Source organism: Oncorhynchus tshawytscha, linkage group LG03 (genome assembly GCF_018296145.1).
Source record: "Oncorhynchus tshawytscha isolate Ot180627B linkage group LG03, Otsh_v2.0, whole genome shotgun sequence".
NCBI classification, from domain to species: domain Eukaryota; kingdom Metazoa; phylum Chordata; class Actinopteri; order Salmoniformes; family Salmonidae; genus Oncorhynchus; species Oncorhynchus tshawytscha.
In genome coordinates this window covers 58,155,196-58,173,063 of record NC_056431.1, presented here as the reverse complement: position 1 = coordinate 58,173,063, position 17,868 = coordinate 58,155,196, and the positions used below count along the sequence as shown (strand labels likewise).

The following is a 17,868-nucleotide window of genomic DNA, read 5'->3' as shown; positions in this document are numbered from 1 at the left end:
TTTTTTTCTAATTTTGCCAGAAGTTGTTTGTGTTTATGGATTCCTCAAGTAGTGTCAGTTTATAGAGTTTTAAATTCTCACAGTAATGAAGACGTAATTTACATTATTTGGGTCTCTTTGCTTTTAGTTTGATAATGTTTTTTCCTGATAATTTTACAATCTGTATCAAACCAGTTTGTGGTCATTTTCTTTTATATATATTTTTTAATCAATTTCAGTTGTGCTTCTTTTGCCATTTGTCTGAATATATTGTTAAGGTTTTTTACTGCTACTCTAAATTGATGCCTTCTGTGAGAGTTTGTGGTATCCAGAAAGATATCGAATGTTTGTTTGGATTTTTTGGTTACTTGTTGTTTTCTGATATTCTTCTGTGCTGTTTTGGGCCCATCTGTATAAATTTCTGAGGTTGTACAGCTTACTGGGCTGTGAATGTGTAGTTGTTTCCATGTCTGTTCTTTGGAGGAACAACGTCATTTGGCTGTGATCAGACAGAGGTGTTAGTGGCTTGACAGTGAATGAGCTGGGAGAGAAAGGGTCAATGTCTGTAATCATATAGTCTACTATGCTGTGGCCAAGAGGTGAGCAGTAGGTCAATCTCCCCAAAGAATCCCCCCGTAACCTACCATTGACATAGTACAGACCCAGCCTTCGACAGAGCTGCAACAAGTCCCTTCTGTTTTTTGTTGATGGTGCTGTCACTGTTGTTTCTATGGGAAGATTGAGACAGAAACAGTATGGCCTGTAATATAGCTGTCACCTCGTATGGTTGTTAAAACAAAACAAATCAAATCAAATCAAATCAAATTTTATTTGTCACATACACATGGTTAGCAGATGTTAATGCGAGTGTAGCGAAATGCTTGTGCTTCTAGTTCCGACAATGCAGTAATAACGAACAAGTAATCTAACTAACAATTCCAAAAAAACTACTGTCTTATACACAGTGTAAGGGGATAAAGAATATGTACATAAGGATATATGAATGAGTGATGGTACAGAGCAGCATAGGCAAGATACAGTAGATGATATCGAGTACAGTATATACATATGAGATGAGTATGTAAACCAAGTGGCGTAGTTAAAGTGGCTAGTGATACATGTATTACATAAGGATGCAGTCGATGATATAGAGTACAGTATCTACGTATGCATATGAGATGAATAATGTAGGGTAAGTAACATTATATAAGGTAGCATTGTTTAAAGTGGCTAGTGATATATTTACATCATTTCCCATCAATTCCCATGATTAAAGTGGCTGGAGTAGAGTCAGTGTCATTGACAGTGTGTTGGCAGTAGCCACTCAATGTTAGTGGTGGCTGTTTAACAGTCTGATGGCCTTGAGATAGAAGCTGTTTTTCAGTCGCTCGGTCCCAGCTTTGATGCACCTGTACTGACCTCGCCTTCTGGATGACAGCGGGGTGAACAGGCAGTGGCTCGGATGGTTGATGTCCTTGATGATCTTTATGGCCTTCCTGTAGCATCGGGTGGTGTAGGTGTCCTGGAGGGCAGGTAGTTTGCCCCCGGTGATGCGTTGTGCAGACCTCACTACCCTCTGGAGAGCCTTACGGTTGAGGGCGGTGCAGTTGCCATACCAGGCGGTGATACAGCCCGCCAGGATGCTCTCGATTGTGCATCTGTAGAAGTTTGTGAGTGCTTTTGGTGACAAGCCGAATTTCTTCAGCCTCCTGAGGTTGAAGAGGCGCTGCTGCGCCTTCCTCACGATGCTGTCTGTGTGAGTGGACCAATTCAGTTTGTCTGTGATGTGTATGCCGAGGAACTTAAAACTTGCTACCCTCTCCACTACTGTTCCATCGATGTGGATGGGGGTGTTCCCTCTGCTGTTTCCTGAAGTCCACAATCATCTCCTTAGTTTTGTTGACGTTGAGTGTGAGGTTATTTTCCTGACACCACACTCCGAGGGCCCTCACCTCCTCCCTGTAGGCCGTCTCGTCGTTATTGGTAATCAAGCCTACCACTGTTGTGTCGTCCGCAAACTTGATGATTGAGTTGGAGGCGTGCATGGCCACGCAGTCGTGGGTGAACAGGGAGTACAGGAGAGGGCTCAGAACGCACCCTTGTGGGGCCCCAGTGTTGAGGATCAGCGGGGAGGAGATGTTGTTGCCTACCCTCACCACCTGGGGGCGGCCCGTCAGGAAGTCCAGTACCCAGTTGCACAGGGCGGGGTCGAGACCCAGGGTCTCGAGCTTGATGACGAGCTTGGAGGGTACTATGGTGTTGAATGCCGAGCTGTAGTCGATGAACAGCATTCTCACATAGGTATTCCTCTTGTCCAGATGGGTTAGGGCAGTGTGCAGTGTGGTTGAGATTGCATCGTCTGTGGACCTATTTGGGCGGTAAGCAAATTGGAGTGGGTCAAGGGTGTCAGGTAGGGTGGAGGTGATATGGTCCTTGACTAGTCTCTCAAAGCACTTCATGATGACGGATGTGAGTGCTACGGGCGGTAGTCGTTTAGCTCAGTTACCTTAGCTTTCTTGGGAACAGGAACAATGGTGGCCCTCTTGAAGCATGTGGGAACAGCAGACTGGTATAGGGATTGATTGAATATGTCCGTAAACACACCGGCCAGCTGGTCTGCGCATGCTCTGAGGGCGCGGCTGGTTGATGCCGTCTGGGCCTGCAGCCTTGCGAGGGTTAACACGTCTAAATGTCTTACTCACTTCGGCTGCAGTGAAGGAGAGACCGCATGTTTTCGTTGCAGGCCGTGTCAGTGGCACTGTATTGTCCTCAAAGCGGGCAAAAAAGTTATTTAGTCTGCCTGGGAGCAAGACATCCTGGTCCGTGACTGGGCTGGGTTTCTTCCTGTAGTCCGTGATTGACTGTAGACCCTGCCACATGCCTCTTGTGTCTGAGCCGTTGAATTGAGATTCTACTTTGTCTCTGTACTGGCGCTTAGCTTGTTTGATAGCCTTGCGGAGGGAATAGCTGCACTGTTTGTATTCAGTCATGTCACCAGACACCTTGCCCTGATTAAAAGCAGTGGTTCGCGCCTTCAGTTCCACACGAATGCTGCCATCAATCCACGGTTTCTGGTTAGGGAATGTTTTAATCGTTGCTATGGGAACGACATCTTCAACGCACGTTCTAATGAACTCTTCAACGCACGTTCTAATGAACTCGCACACCGAATCAGCGTATTCGTCAATGTTGTTGTCTGACGCAATACGAAACATCTCCCAGTCCACGTGATGGAAGCAGTCTTGGAGTGTGGAGTCAGCTTGGTCGGACCAGCGTTGGACAGACCTCAGCGTGGGAGCTTCTTGTTTTAGTTTCTGTCTGTAGGCAGGGATCAACAAAATGGAGTCGTGGTCAGCTTTTCCGAAAGGGGGCGGGGCAGGGCCTTATATGCGTCGCGGAAGTTAGAGTAACAATGATCCAGGGTCTTTCCACCCCTGGTTGCGCAATCGATATGCTGATAAAATTTAGGGAGTCTTGTTTTCAGATTAGCCTTGTTAAAATCCCCAGCTACAATGAATGCAGCCTCCGGATAAATCGTTTCCAGTTTGCAGAGAGTTAAATAAAGTTCGTTCAGAGCCATCGATGTGTCTGCTTGGGGGGATATATACGGCTGTGATTATAATCGAAGAGAATTCTCTTGGTAGATAATGCGGTCTACATTTGATTGTGAGGAATTCTAAATCAGGTGAACAGAAGGATTTGAGTTCCTGTATGTTTCTTTCATCACACCATGTCACGTTGGCCATAAGGCATACGCCCCTGCCCCTCTTCTTACCAGAAAGATGTTCGTTTCTGTCGGTGCGATGCGTGGAGAAACCCGCTGGCTGCACCGCTTCGGATTGCGTCTCTCCAGTTAGCCATGTTTCCGTGAAGCAAAGAACGTTACAGTCTCTGATGTCCCTCTGGAATGCTACCCTTGCTCGGATTTCATCAACCTTGTTGTCAAGAGACTGGACATTGGCAAGAAGAATGCTAGGGAGTGGTGCACAATGTGCCCGTCTCCGGAGTCTGACCAGAAGACCGCTTCGTTTCCCTCTTTTTCTGAGTCGTTTTTTTGGGTCGCTGCATGTAATCCACTCCTTTACACTGGTTGTAAGGCAGAACACAGGATCCGCATCGCGAAAAACATATTCTTGGTCGTACTGATGGTGAGTTGACGCTGATCTTATATTCAGTAACACATAGTGTTTCTGTGCGTTCTCCCTCTGACCCCATTAGCAGGTGTTAATAATTGCTGGTTGTTATGTAGCATACTGTTTCTATGAGAGACTGTTTTTCCTATCTCTCTCTCTCTCTCTGCCTCTCTCTCTCGCTGCCTCTCTCTCTCGCGGCTTCTCTCTCTTTCTGCTCTCTCTGTCCTGCTCTCTCTCTGTCCTGCTCTCTCTCTCTGCCTCTCTCTCTCTCTCTCTCTCTCTCTCTCTCATGGCTTCTCTCTCTTTCTGCTCTCTCTCTCTGTCCTTCTCTCTCTCTCTCTCTCTCTCTCTCTCTCTCTGTCCTGCTCTCTCTCTCTCTCTCTCTCTCTCTCTCTCTCTGTCCTGCTCTCTTTCTCTCTCTCTCTCGCTCTCTTGCTCTCTCTCTCTCTCTCTCTCTCTCTCTCTCTCTCTCTCTCTCTCTCTCTGACCCCAGTAGCAGGTGTTAATTGCGGGTTGTTGTGCAGAGTAGTGTTTCTATGAGAGGCTGATGCTGCTCTGTTTTAGAGCTAATGATAGACAGGGATAATTATCAGTAACCTGATCAACTAATAATGGTGCTTAGGCAACATAACACAACCTACAGCCAACACAAACACATTACAGGAGAAAGGGCTCATAGTTCTCACCCATAGATGTATTGCATCTAGCCTATGTTCTATATACTATGTAATCACATCTTCTTTGAATTGTAATCATACGTGTACAACAGCATGTTCCAGTTCCTGCCGATATCCAGCAACTTCACACAGCCATTGAAGAGGAGTGGGGAAACATTCCACTGGCCACAATCAACAGCCTGATCAACTCTATGTGGAGGAGATGTGTTGTGCTGCATGAGCCAAATGGTGGTCACACCAGAGGCTGACTGGTTTTCTGATCCACGCCCCTAGTTTTTTTTAAAGGTATATGTGACCATCAGATGCATATCTGCATGTCTGTCATGTGAAACCCATAGACTAGGGCCTAATGAATTTATTTAAATTGATTGAATTCCTTATGAACTGTAACTGTAACTAAAATTGTTGAAATTGTTGCATGTTACGTTCATATTTTTGTTCAGTGTATATTGAATCATATAGTGTTGATATAGGCCCATCGATTTATACAATCTTTCCTCACAAAGCTCAACTGATGGTTTCAATGGGATTAAATGAAGCTTGGCTTTGCTTCTGTGACTATCCTCCACAGAGTGCTCTCTCTATGATCTCTCTCTCTCTCTCTCTATGATCTCTCTCTCTCTTTCTCTCTCTATGATCTCTCTCTCTCTCTCTCTGCTCTCTCTCTTTTTCTGCTCTCTGCTCTCTCTCTCTCTCCGCCTCTCTCTTTTTCTGATCTCTGCTCTCTCTCTCTCTCTCTCTCTCTCTCTCTCTCTCTCTCTCTCCGCCTCTCTCTTTCTTTGCTCTCTGCTCTCTCTCTTTTTCTCTCTCGTTATGGTTAATGGTGCTTTTCTAAAGTCTTTATTAGAGGTCATTTGCTGTGAGCAGTGATTGATGTCCCAACTGCTAAAGGGAGGACTGTCAGTCCTAAAAGAGTTTCCTATAGAAGACAAGTAAGTCAATATAGTAGGGCTTTTTGTTTGAATACCAATTTTTTTGTGTAGAAAGGTCTGTTTGAATGTAGAGCAGCAGCTTTCCTAGCGTGGCTTTATACGTTGACATTTTAGTCATTTAGCAGACACTCTTATCCAGAGCAATAAGGTTTAAGTGCCTTGTTCAATGGCACATCGGCAGATTTCTCACATAGTTGGCTTGGGGATTCGAACAAGCAACCTTTCCATTACTGGCTTTTAACCACTAGGCTACCTGCTACCTAACCTAACATAGAGTTACTTTACTGCACAATGTATTATGTAGACTTCTGAGCTGAGAGTTGTGAGCTAATATAAAGTTTGTATATAGGACAGATCTGATGTAAGAGTGTGTATATGGGAGAGATCTGATATAAGAGTGTGTATATAGGAGAGATCTGATGTAAGAGTGTGTATATGGGAGAGATCTGATATAAGAGTGTGTATATGGGAAAGATCTGATATAAGAATGTGTATATGGGAGAGATCTGATATAAGAGTGTGTATATAGGAGAGATCTGATGTAAGAGTGTGTATATGGGAGAGATCTGATATAAGAGTGTATATATGGGAGAGATCTGATATAAGAGTGTGTATATAGGAGAGATCTGATATAAGAGTGTGTATTTAGGAGAGATCTGATATAAGAGTGTGTATATGGGAGAGATCTGATATAAGAGTGTGTATATGGGAGAGATCTGATATAAGAGTGTGTATATGGGAGAGATCTGATATAAGAGTGTGTATATGGGAGAGATCTGATATAAGAGTGTGTATATGGGAGAGATCTGATATAAGAGTGTGTATATGGGAGAGATCTGATATAAGAGTGTGTATATGGGAGAGATCTGATATAAGAGTGTGTATTTAGGAGAGATCTGATATAAGAGTGTGTATTTAGGAGAGATCTGATATAAGAGTGTGTATATAGGAGAGATCTGATATAAGAGTGTGTATTTAGGAGAGATCTGATATAAGAGTGTGTATATGGGAGAGATCTGATATAAGAGTGTGTATATGGGAGAGATCTGATATAAGAGTGTGTATATGGGAGAGATCTGATATAAGAGTGTTTATATGGGAGAGATCTGATATAAGAGTGTGTATTTAGGAGAGACCTGATATAAGAGTGTGTATACGGGAGAGATCTGATATAAGAGTGTGTACACACTCTTATATCAGATCTCTCCTAAATGGATAGATCTGATATAAGAGTGTGTATATGGGAGAGATCTGGTATAAGAGTGTGTATATGGGAGAGATCTGATATAAGAGTGTGTATATGGGAGAGATCTGATATAAGAGTGTGTATATGGGAGAAATATGATATAAGAGTGTGTATATTGGAGAGATCTGATATAAGAGTGTGTATTTAGGAGAGATCTGATATAAGAGTGTGTATATGGGAGAGATCTGATATAAGAGTGTGTATATGGGAGAGATCTGATATAAGAGTGTGTATATGGGAGAGATCTGATATAAGAGTGTTTATATGGGAGAGATCTGATATAAGAGTGTGTATTTAGGAGAGACCTGATATAAGAGTGTGTATACGGGAGAGATCTGATATAAGAGTGTGTATACACTCTTATATCAGATCTCTCCTAAATGGATAGATCTGATATAAGAGTGTGTATATGGGAGAGATCTGATATAAGAGTGTGTATATGGGAGAGATCTGTATAAGAGTGTGTATATGGGAGAGATCTGATATAAGAGTGTGTATATGGGAGAGATCTGATATAAGAGTGTGCATATAGGAGAGATCTGATATAAGAGTGTGTATATGGGAGAGATCTGATATAAGAGTGTGTATATGGGAGAGATCTGATATAAGAGTGTGTATATGGGAGAAATATGATATAAGAGTGTGTATATTGGAGAGATCTGATATAAGAGTGTGTATATGGGAGAGATCTGATATAAGAGTGTGTATATGGGAGAGATCTGATGTAAGAGTGTGTATTTAGGAGACGTCTGATATAAGAGTGTGTATATGGGAGAGATCTGATATAAGAGTGTGTATATGGGAGAGATCTGATATAAGAGTGTGTATATGGGAGAAATATGATATAAGAGTGTGTATATTGGAGAGATCTGATATAAGAGTCTGTATTTAGGAGAGATCTGATATAAGAGTGTGTATATGGGAGAGATCTGATATAAGTGTGTGTATATGGGAGAGATCTGATATAAGAGTGTGTATATGGGAGAGATCTGATATAAGAGTGTTTATATGGGAGAGATCTGATATAAGAGTGTGTATTTAGGAGAGACCTGATATAAGAGTGTGTATACGGGAGAGATCTGATATAAGAGTGTGTACACACTCTTATATCAGATCTCTCCTAAATGGATAGATCTGATATAAGAGTGTGTATATGGGAGAGATCTGATATAAGAGTGTGTATATGGGAGAGATCTGATATAAGAGTGTGTATATGGGAGAAATATGATATAAGAGTGTGTATATTGGAGAGATCTGATATAAGAGTGTGTATTTAGGAGAGATCTGATATAAGAGTGTGTATATGGGAGAGATCTGATATAAGTGTGTGTATATGGGAGAGATCTGATATAAGAGTGTGTATATGGGAGAGATCTGATATAAGAGTGTTTATATGGGAGAGATCTGATATAAGAGTGTGTATTTAGGAGAGACCTGATATAAGAGTGTGTATACGGGAGAGATCTGATATAAGAGTGTGTATACACTCTTATATCAGATCTCTCCTAAATGGATAGATCTGATATAAGAGTGTGTATATGGGAGAGATCTGATATAAGAGTGTGTATATGGGAGAGATCTGATATAAGAGTGTGCATATAGGAGAGATCTGATATAAGAGTGTGTATATGGGAGAGATCTGATATAAGAGTGTGTATATGGGAGAGATCTGATATAAGAGTGTGCATATAGGAGAGATCTGATATAAGAGTGTGTATATGGGAGAGATCTGATATAAGAGTGTTTATATGTGAGAGATCTGATATAAGAGTGTGTATTTAGGAGAGATCTGATATAAGTGTGTGTATATGGGAGAGATCTGATGTAAGAGTGTGTATATGGGATCTATCCTAAATACACACTCTTATTTCAGATCTCTCCTAAATACACACTCTTATATCCGATCTCTCCCATGTACACACTCTTAAATCAGATATCTCCCATATACACACTCTTATATCAGGTCTCTCCTAAATACACACTCTTATATCAGATCTCTCCCATATACACACTATTATATCAGATATCTCCCATATACACACTCTTATATCAGGTCTCTCCTAAATACACACTCTTATATGAGATCTCTCCCATATACACACTCTTATATCAGATCTCTGTGTTGCAGTGGGGTGTGAGATATCTGTGTTGCAGTGGGGTGTGAGATATCTGTGCTGCAGTGGGGAGTGAGATATCTGTGTTGCAGTGGGGAGTGAGATATCTGTGTTGCAGTGGGGTGTGAGATATCTGTGTTGCAGTGGGGAGTGAGATATCTGTGTTGCAGTGGGGAGTGAGATATCTGTGTTGCAGTGGGGAGTGAGATATCTGTGTTGCAGTGGGGTGTGAGATATATGTGTTGCAGTGGGGAGTGAGATATCTGTGTTGCAGTGGGGTGTGAGATATTTTGTGTGTGTTGCAGTGGGGTGTGAGATATTTTTTCTCCAAGAAATGTGTCAATGTAAATGAAAAATGTTCAAATGTTGAAGTCGATGGTTAAGAACCCTTTTCTCCGACATTTTTGACAAACTGCCAAAGATAGCAAATGGATGTTTGGAATCTTCCCTGACATATGGAATCACTGGAGAATTTAGCAGGGCACGTATGGGAACCTCTGACTTCTGTGGAATCAAATCTATTTGAAACAAGTGAGAAGCTTATAACTCTAATGTTGGTTTCTGAATGTTATTTTATTCTTAATGCGGACATCCTGCGTAACATTTGGTACTGATATGCACCGGACACATATGTGGAGCACATTGAGATCTTCTCTCCCGTTCTGTGCTACAGATGTAGGTTCTTAATTTGAGCCAGTTTGCTACAGCAGGAATATAATCCTGCAGCAACAGAAAATGTGAATTATTACATAGATTATAATTAATAGACATTTTTGTAGGCGCTGATACATTTTTCTTCAGGGAAAATAAAGTCTGACATATTTAAGTGAAAATTACAAACTTCAGAAGTATTTTAAAGCCTCCAATACAAATCAAATCAAATCAAATCAAATTGTATTTGTCACATACACATGGTTAGCAGATGTTAATGCGAGTGTAGCGAAATGCTTGTGCTTCTAGTTCCGACAATGCAGTAATAACCAACAAGTAATCTAGCTAACAATTCCAAAACTACTACCTTATAGACACAAGTGTAAGGGGATAAAGAATATGTACATAAAGATATATGAATGAGTGATGGTACAGAGCGGCATAGGCAAGATACAGTAGATGGTATTGAGTGCAGTATATACATATGAGATGAGTATGTAAACAAAGTGGCATAGTTAAAGTGGCTAGTGATACATGTATTACATAAAGATGCAGTAGATGATATAGAGTTGGGGAGATGTTTCGTATTGCGTCAGACAACAACATTGACGAATACGCTGATACGGTGTGCGAGTTCATTAGAACGTGCGTTGAAGATGTCGTTCCCATAGCAACGATTAAAACATTCCCTAACCAGAAACCGTGGATTGATGGCAGCATTCGTGTGAAACTGAAGGCACGAACCACTGCTTTTAATCAGGGCAAGGTGTCTGGTAACATGACTGAATACAAACAGTGCAGCTATTCCCTCCGCAAGGCTATCAAACAAGCTAAGCGCCAGTACAGAGACAAAGTAGAATCTCAATTCAACGGCTCAGACACAAGAGGCATGTGGCAGGGTCTACAGTCAATCACGGACTACAGGAAGAAACCCAGCCCAGTCACGGACCAGGATGTCTTGCTCCCAGGCAGACTAAATAACTTTTTGCCCGCTTTGAGGACAATACAGTGCCACTGACACGGCCTGCAACGGAAACATGCGGTCTCTCCTTCACTGCAGCCGAAGTGAGTAAGACATTTAAACGTGTTAACCCTCGCAAGGCTGCAGGCCCAGACGGCATCCCCAGCCGCGCCCTCAGAGCATGCGCAGACCAGCTGGCCGGTGTGTTTACGGACATATTCAATCAATCCCTATACCAGTCTGCTGTTCCCACATGCTTCAAGAGGGCCACCATTGTTCCTGTTCCCAAGAAAGCTAAGGTAACTGAGCTAAACGACTACCGCCCGTAGCACTCACATCCGTCATCATGAAGTGCTTTGAGAGACTAGTCAAGGACCATATCACCTCCACCCTACCTGACACCCTTGACCCACTCCAATTTGCTTACCGCCCAAATAGGTCCACAGACGATGCAATCTCAACCACACTGCACACTGCCCTAACCCATCTGGACAAGAGGAATACCTATGTGAGAATGCTGTTCATCGACTACAGCTCGGCATTCAACACCATAGTACCCTCCAAGCTCGTCATCAAGCTTGAGACCCTGGGTCTCGACCCCGCCCTGTGCAACTGGGTACTGGACTTCCTGACGGGCCGCCCCCAGGTGGTGAGGGTAGGCAACAACATCTCCTCCCGCTGATCCTCAACACTGGGGCCCCACAAGGGTGCGTTCTGAGCCCTCTCCTGTACTCCCTGTTCACCCACGACTGCGTGGCCATGCACGCCTCCAACTCAATCATCAAGTTTGACACAACAGTGGTAGGCTTGATTACCAACAACGACGAGACGGCCTACAGGGAGGAGGTGAGGGCCCTTGGAGTGTGGTGTCAGGAAAATAACCTCACACTCAACGTCAACAGAACTAAGGAGATGATTGTGGACTTCAGGAAACAGCAGAGGGAACACCCCCATCCACATCGATGGAACAGTAGTGGAGAGGGTAGCAAGTTTTAAGTTCCTCGGCATACACATCACAGACAAACTGAATTGGTCCACTCACACAGACAGCATCGTGAGGAAGGCGCAGCAGCGCCTCTTCAACCTCAGGAGGCTGAAGAAATTGCTTGTCACCAAAAGCACTCACAAACTTCTACAGATGCACAATCGAGAGCATCCTGGCGGGCTGTATCACCGCCTGGTATGGCAACTGCACCGCCCTCAACCATAAGGCTCTCAGAGGGTAGTGAGGTCTGCACAACGCATCACCGGGGCAAACTACCTGCCCTCCAGGACACCTACACCACCCGATGCTACAGGAAGGCCATAAAGATCATCAAGGACATCAACCACCCGAGCCACTGCCTGTTCACCACGCTGTCATCCAGAAGGCGAGGTCAGTACAGGTGCATCAAAGCTGGGACCGAGAGACTGAAAAACAGCTTCTATCTCAAGGCCATCAGACTGTTAAACAGCCACCACTAACATTGAGTGGCTACTGCCAACACACTGTCAATGACACTGACTCTACTCCAGCCACTTTAATCATGGGAATTGATGGGAAATGATGTAAATATATCACTAGCCACTTTAAACAATGCTACCTTATATAATGTTACTTACCCTACATTGTTCATCTCATATGCATACGTTGATACTGTACTCTATATCATCGACTGCATCCTTATGCAATACATGTATCACTAGCCACTTTAACTATGCCACTTGGTTTACATACTTATCTCATATGTATATACTGTACTCGATATCATCTACTGTATCTTGCCTATGCTGCTCTGTACCATCACTCATTCATATATCCTTATGTACATATTCTTTATCCCCTTATACTGTGTATAAGACAGTAGTTTTTTTGGAATTGTTAGTTAGATTACTTGTTCGTTATTACTGCATTGTCGGAACTAGAAGCACAAGCATTTCGCTACACTCGCATTAACATCTGCTAACCATGTGTATGTGACAAATAAAATTTGATTTGATTTGAGAGTACAGTATATACATATACATATACATATACATATGAGATGAATAATGTAGGGTATGTAAACATTATATTAGGTAACATTGTTTAAAGTGGCTAGTGATATATTTTACATAATTTCCCATCAATTCCCATTATTAAAGTGGCTGGAGTTGAGTCAGTGTGTTGGCAGCAGCCACTCAATGTTAGTGGTGGCTGTTTAACAGTCTGATGGCCTTGAGATAGAAGCTGTTTTTCAGTCTCTCGGTCCCAGCTTTGATGCACCTGTACTGACCTCGCCTTCTGGATGATAGCGGGATGAACAGGCAGTGGCTCGGGTGGTTGTTGTCCTTGATGATCTTTATGGCCTTCCTGTGACATCGGGTGGTGTAGATGTCCTTGGATGTCCTTGGGCAGGTAGTTTTCCCCCGGTGATGCGTTGTGCAGACCTCACTGCCCTCTGGAGAGCCTTACGGTTGTGGGCGGAGCAGTTGCCGTACCAGGCGGTGATACAGCCCGCCAGGATGCTCTCGATTGTGCATCTGTAGAAGTTCGTGAGTGCTTTTGCTGACAAGCCAAATTTCTTCAGCCTCCTGAGGTTGAAGAGGCGCTGCTGCGCCTTCTTCACGATGCTGTCTGTGTGGGTGGACCAATTCAGTTTGTCTGTGATGTGTACGCCGAGGAACTTAAAACTTACTACCCTCTCCACTACTGTTCCATCGATGTGGATAGGGGGTGCTCCCTCTGCTGTTTCCTGAAGTCCACAATCATCTCCTTAGTTTTGTTGGAGTTGAGTGTGAGGTTATTTTCCTGACACCGCACTCCGAGGGCCCTCACCTCCTCCCTGTAGGCCGTCTCGTCGTTGTTGGTAATCGAGCCTACCACTGTTGTGTCGTCCGCAAACTTGATGATTGAGTTGGAGGCGTGCGTGGCCATGCAGTCGTGGGTGAACAGGGAGTACAGGAGAGGGCTCAGAACGCACCGTTGTGGGGCCCCAGTGTTGAGGATCAGCGGGGTGGAAATGTTGTTGCCTACCCTCACCACCTGGGGGCGGCCCGTCAGGAAGTCCAGTACCCAGTTGCACAGGGCGGGGTCGAGACCCAGGATCTCGAGCTTGATGACGAGCTTGGAGGGCACTATGGTGTTAAATGCCGAGCTGTAGTCGATGAACAGCATTCTCACATAGGTATTCCTCTTGTCCAGATGGGTTAGGCAGTGTGCAGTGTGGTTGAGATTGCATCGTCTGTGGACCTATTTGGGCGGTAAGCAAATTGGAGTGGGTCTAGGGTGTCAGGTAGGGTGGAGGTGATATGGTCCTTGACTAGTCTCTCAAAGCACTTCATGATGACGGAAGTGAGTGCTACGGGGTAGTCGTTTAGCTCAGTTACCTTAGCTTTCTTGGGAACAGGAACAATGGTGGCCCTCTTGAAGCATGTGGGAACAACAGACTGGGATAGGGATTGATTGAATATGTCCGTAAACACACCAGCCAGCTGGTCTGCACATGCTCTGAGGGCGCGGCTAGGGATGCCGTCTGGGCCTGCAGCCTTGCGAGGGTTGACACGTTTAAATGTTTTCCTCACGTCGGCTGCAGTGAAGGAGAGTCCGCAGGTTTTAGTTGCGGGTCGTGTCAGTGGCACTGTATCGTCCTCAAAGCGGGCAAAAAAGTTATTTAGTCTGCCTGGGAGCAAGATATCCTGGTCCGTGACGGGGCTGGTTTTCTTTTTGTAATCCGTGATTGACTGTAGACCCTGCCACATACCTCTTGTGTCTGAGCCGTTGAATTGAGATTCTACTTTGTCTCTATACTGACGCTTAGCTTGTTTGATTGCCTTGCGGAGGGAATAGTTACACTGTTTGTATTTGGTCATGTTTCCGGTCACCTTGCCCTGATTAAAAGCAGTGGTTCGGGCTTTCAGTTTCACGCGAATGCTGCCATCAATCCACGGTTTCTGGTTTGGGAATGTTTTAATCGTTGCTATGGGAACGACATCTTCAACGCACGTTCTAATGAACTCGCTCACCGAATCAGCGTATTCGTCAATGTTGTTGTCTGACGCAATACGAAACATATCCCAGTCCACGTGATGGAAGCAGTCTTGGAGTGTGGAATCAGATTGGTCAGACCAGCGTTGAACAGACCTCAACGCGGGAGCTTCTTGTTTTAGTTTCTGTCTGTAGGCAGGGATCAACAAAATGGAGTCGTGGTCAGCTTTTCCGAAAGGAGGGCGGGTCAGGGCTTTAGTTTTAGCAGTGATCCAAGGTTTTTCCAGCTCTGGTTGCGCAATCGATATGCTGATAAAATTTAGGGAGTCTTGTTTTCAGATTAGCCTTGTTAAAATCCCCAGCTACAATGAATGCAGCCTCCGGATAAATGGATTCCAGTTTGCAAAGAGTCAAATAAATTTAGTTCAGAGCCATCGATGTGTCTGCTTGGGGGGAATATATACGGCTGTGATTATAATCGAAGAGAATTCCCTTGGTAGATAATGCGGTCGACATTTGATTGTGAGGAATTCTAAATCAGGTGAACAGAAGGACTTGAGTACCTGTTTGTTGTTTTGATCACACCACGTCACGTTAACCATTAAGCATCGGCCCCCGCCCCTCTTCTTACCAGAAAGATGTTTGTTTCTGTCTGCGCGATGCGTGGAGAAACCAGTTGGCTGCACCGACTCCGATAGCGTCTCTCCAGTGAGCCATGTTTCCATGAAGCAAAGAACGTTACAGTCTCTGATGTCCCTCTGGAATGCTACCCTTGCTCGGATTTCATCAACCTTGTTGTCAAGAGACTGGACATTGGCGAGAAGAATGCTAGGGAGTGGTGCACGATGTGCCCATCTCCGGAGTCTGACCAGAAGACCGCTCCGTTTCCCCCTTTCACGTTTAAAATGTCCTGTTCTCCTGCAATAGGGTAACCAAATTAAGATCTTACATTTATTTGTACCACACTGTCCTGTTACTAACATTCATCTAGGGTTAATCCCTCCTATCCATACTAGCGTCCTAGTTAGGATGCATGCCCAATACATGGATTCATTCTATGTAGTATGCAACATTGAACTTGGAACAGAGCCGACCCCTCTCCTGGAAATGTTGACCTGTAACATTTTTCCCTGTCCTCCATGTTTGTGTTCAGTGTGTGTGGTTGTGTGTCTGGTGTGTGTGTGTCTGTGCACAGCGGTTCTACATCTGAGCGTTGCTGCGTCTGCTTGTGAAAGATTCAGAGATTTCAAGTGAGCTCCTGAATGTTGAAGAGGACACGTGTTCTGTTGTGAATATTTAATGCTGTGTGAAAGTGAGCGCAAATACTCGGCGGGGCTGGGTATCTACGGACGACCACGAGAGAGAAGGGAAGGAGAGAGAGGAGGAGAGGAGGAAGATGAGAGATCAGAGGGAGAGAAGGTGTTAGGGAATGAGGGAGAGGGAGAGGGAGGATGTACAAAAATAACAGGGATTTGGGATGGAAAGAGGAGGTGGAGGAGTGTACAGAGAGGGAGAGGAGAGGAGGTGGAGGAGTGTACAGAGAGGGAGAGGAGAGGAGGTGGAGGAGTGTACAGAGAGGGAGAGGAGAGGAGGTGGAGGAGTGTACAGAGAGGGAGAGGAGAGGAGGTGGAGGAGTGTACAGAGAGGGAGAGGAGAGGAGGTGGAGGAGTGTACAGAGAGGGAGAGGAGAGGTTTAGCTGAGAGAAGGGGGAAGGAATAAAGGGAGCAAAGAAGAAATTTGACACAGAGAGAGGGGGGAAGAGAAACAGCCTTGTCACTTGTCAGGGGGGTAAGCTGTTCAATCAAACTGCAGTGAAAACAGGGCGGAGAGGAGAGAGAGAACAGGAACAGAGGGAGAGGGGAAGAGAGAGGAGAGGTATATATTTATGTTTGTGATGCTACATTACCTCACTACTCAGCATCATGCTGGTACCACCTGGAGAGATAGACAAATAATGAGAGAGAGAGAGAGAGAGAGAGAGAGAGAGAGAGAGAGAGAGAGAGAGAGAGAGAGAGAGAGCGAAGGACAGACAGTGGAGGATAAAATATTGCCTAGTGTTTGTGTTTGACAGTAAAGTAGATGTTGTCTACTGTGCCCCGTTGGATACATGATTGACTTTGGATAGGAACAGCATACCAAATGGAGGTGTCTGTGTATAAAGCTGTTCAGCGTAGTTAGGCTCTGGAGTGGAATGATGCTTCTAAAAGCTCAGAGTCACAACGATGACATAGTCCTCATACTGAACATGACTGGAGCTACTGTTATAAGATATTGTATGGGACTGTCCTCAAAGAGGCTTGTTTTCGCAATCCAGAAATTCATCAACCTCCCTTGTTGGCCTGATTGTAATAAAATGTCCACTGTGTGTTTCTGTGTGTCATTATTATTCCTAGTGCAGAGCAGTGTTCATAATGTGTTTGAGATGACAACAGTGGCAGGTCCTATCAGCCTAAAGACACAGGAATGGGTTGACATACAACAAGTAACTCTAAAGATAACTGTATTTGTCAGCCAAGTGGGAATAAAAGTTTCAGACATGGGCCTCGCTCCAAAACCCACAGAACTGAAGATATCCCAGAGCTATTTAAAGGAAGGAAAACTGTTGTTAATGAAAAACTATTAATATGATTGTATCTTAGTTACGGCTGGGTGGTGTAGCGGCTGACTTGATTTCCTGGTGTCAGAGTTGAATAATGATGATTACTGCGGGGTGGTCTGAGACGACGGAGGAGGCGTGACAGGAATACAGATCACACTGCAGCTAACTACAGTCCCTTAGGAAACTAGAAACCACAATGACACAAAAGAAAAATATGGAATTGGAGCAAATGCATGCTTTCTCACAACACATATTGAATACACCATACCGGTAGCCTTTCCTCAAAAAATGAACAGTTGATATTTTAATTGAATAGAATCGTCTATAGGGTCCTGTGTTCATTGACTTACAGTACAGTGTCACATTCCTACATTACCTCATTATGCCAATTAGGGATCGATCAGAATTCTGACACATTTCACAGGGAAATGGGACTCTTCTCAGAACAACCATTGATTGAGTTAGGGGTTAAAGGTCAGCCCATAAGAAATTTGACAGAATGCAGGAAGACATGTTGTCACGGCAACTGAGTGCCTGGTCAGCTGTGTCTTGTTTGGAGGTATTTGTGTGTGTATGTCTGACAGAGCGGGAGAGAGAGAGAAAGAGAGAGAGTTGGAGAGAAAAAAGGG

General features: G+C 44.2%; 1 protein-coding gene across 1 annotated transcript in view; it reads left to right on the top strand.

The window, feature by feature from the left end:
* Positions 1–17,868, top strand: part of LOC112239935 (ecto-NOX disulfide-thiol exchanger 1-like) — a 112,328-nt gene that overhangs the window by 50,684 nt on the left and 43,776 nt on the right. The window lies entirely within an intron of this gene.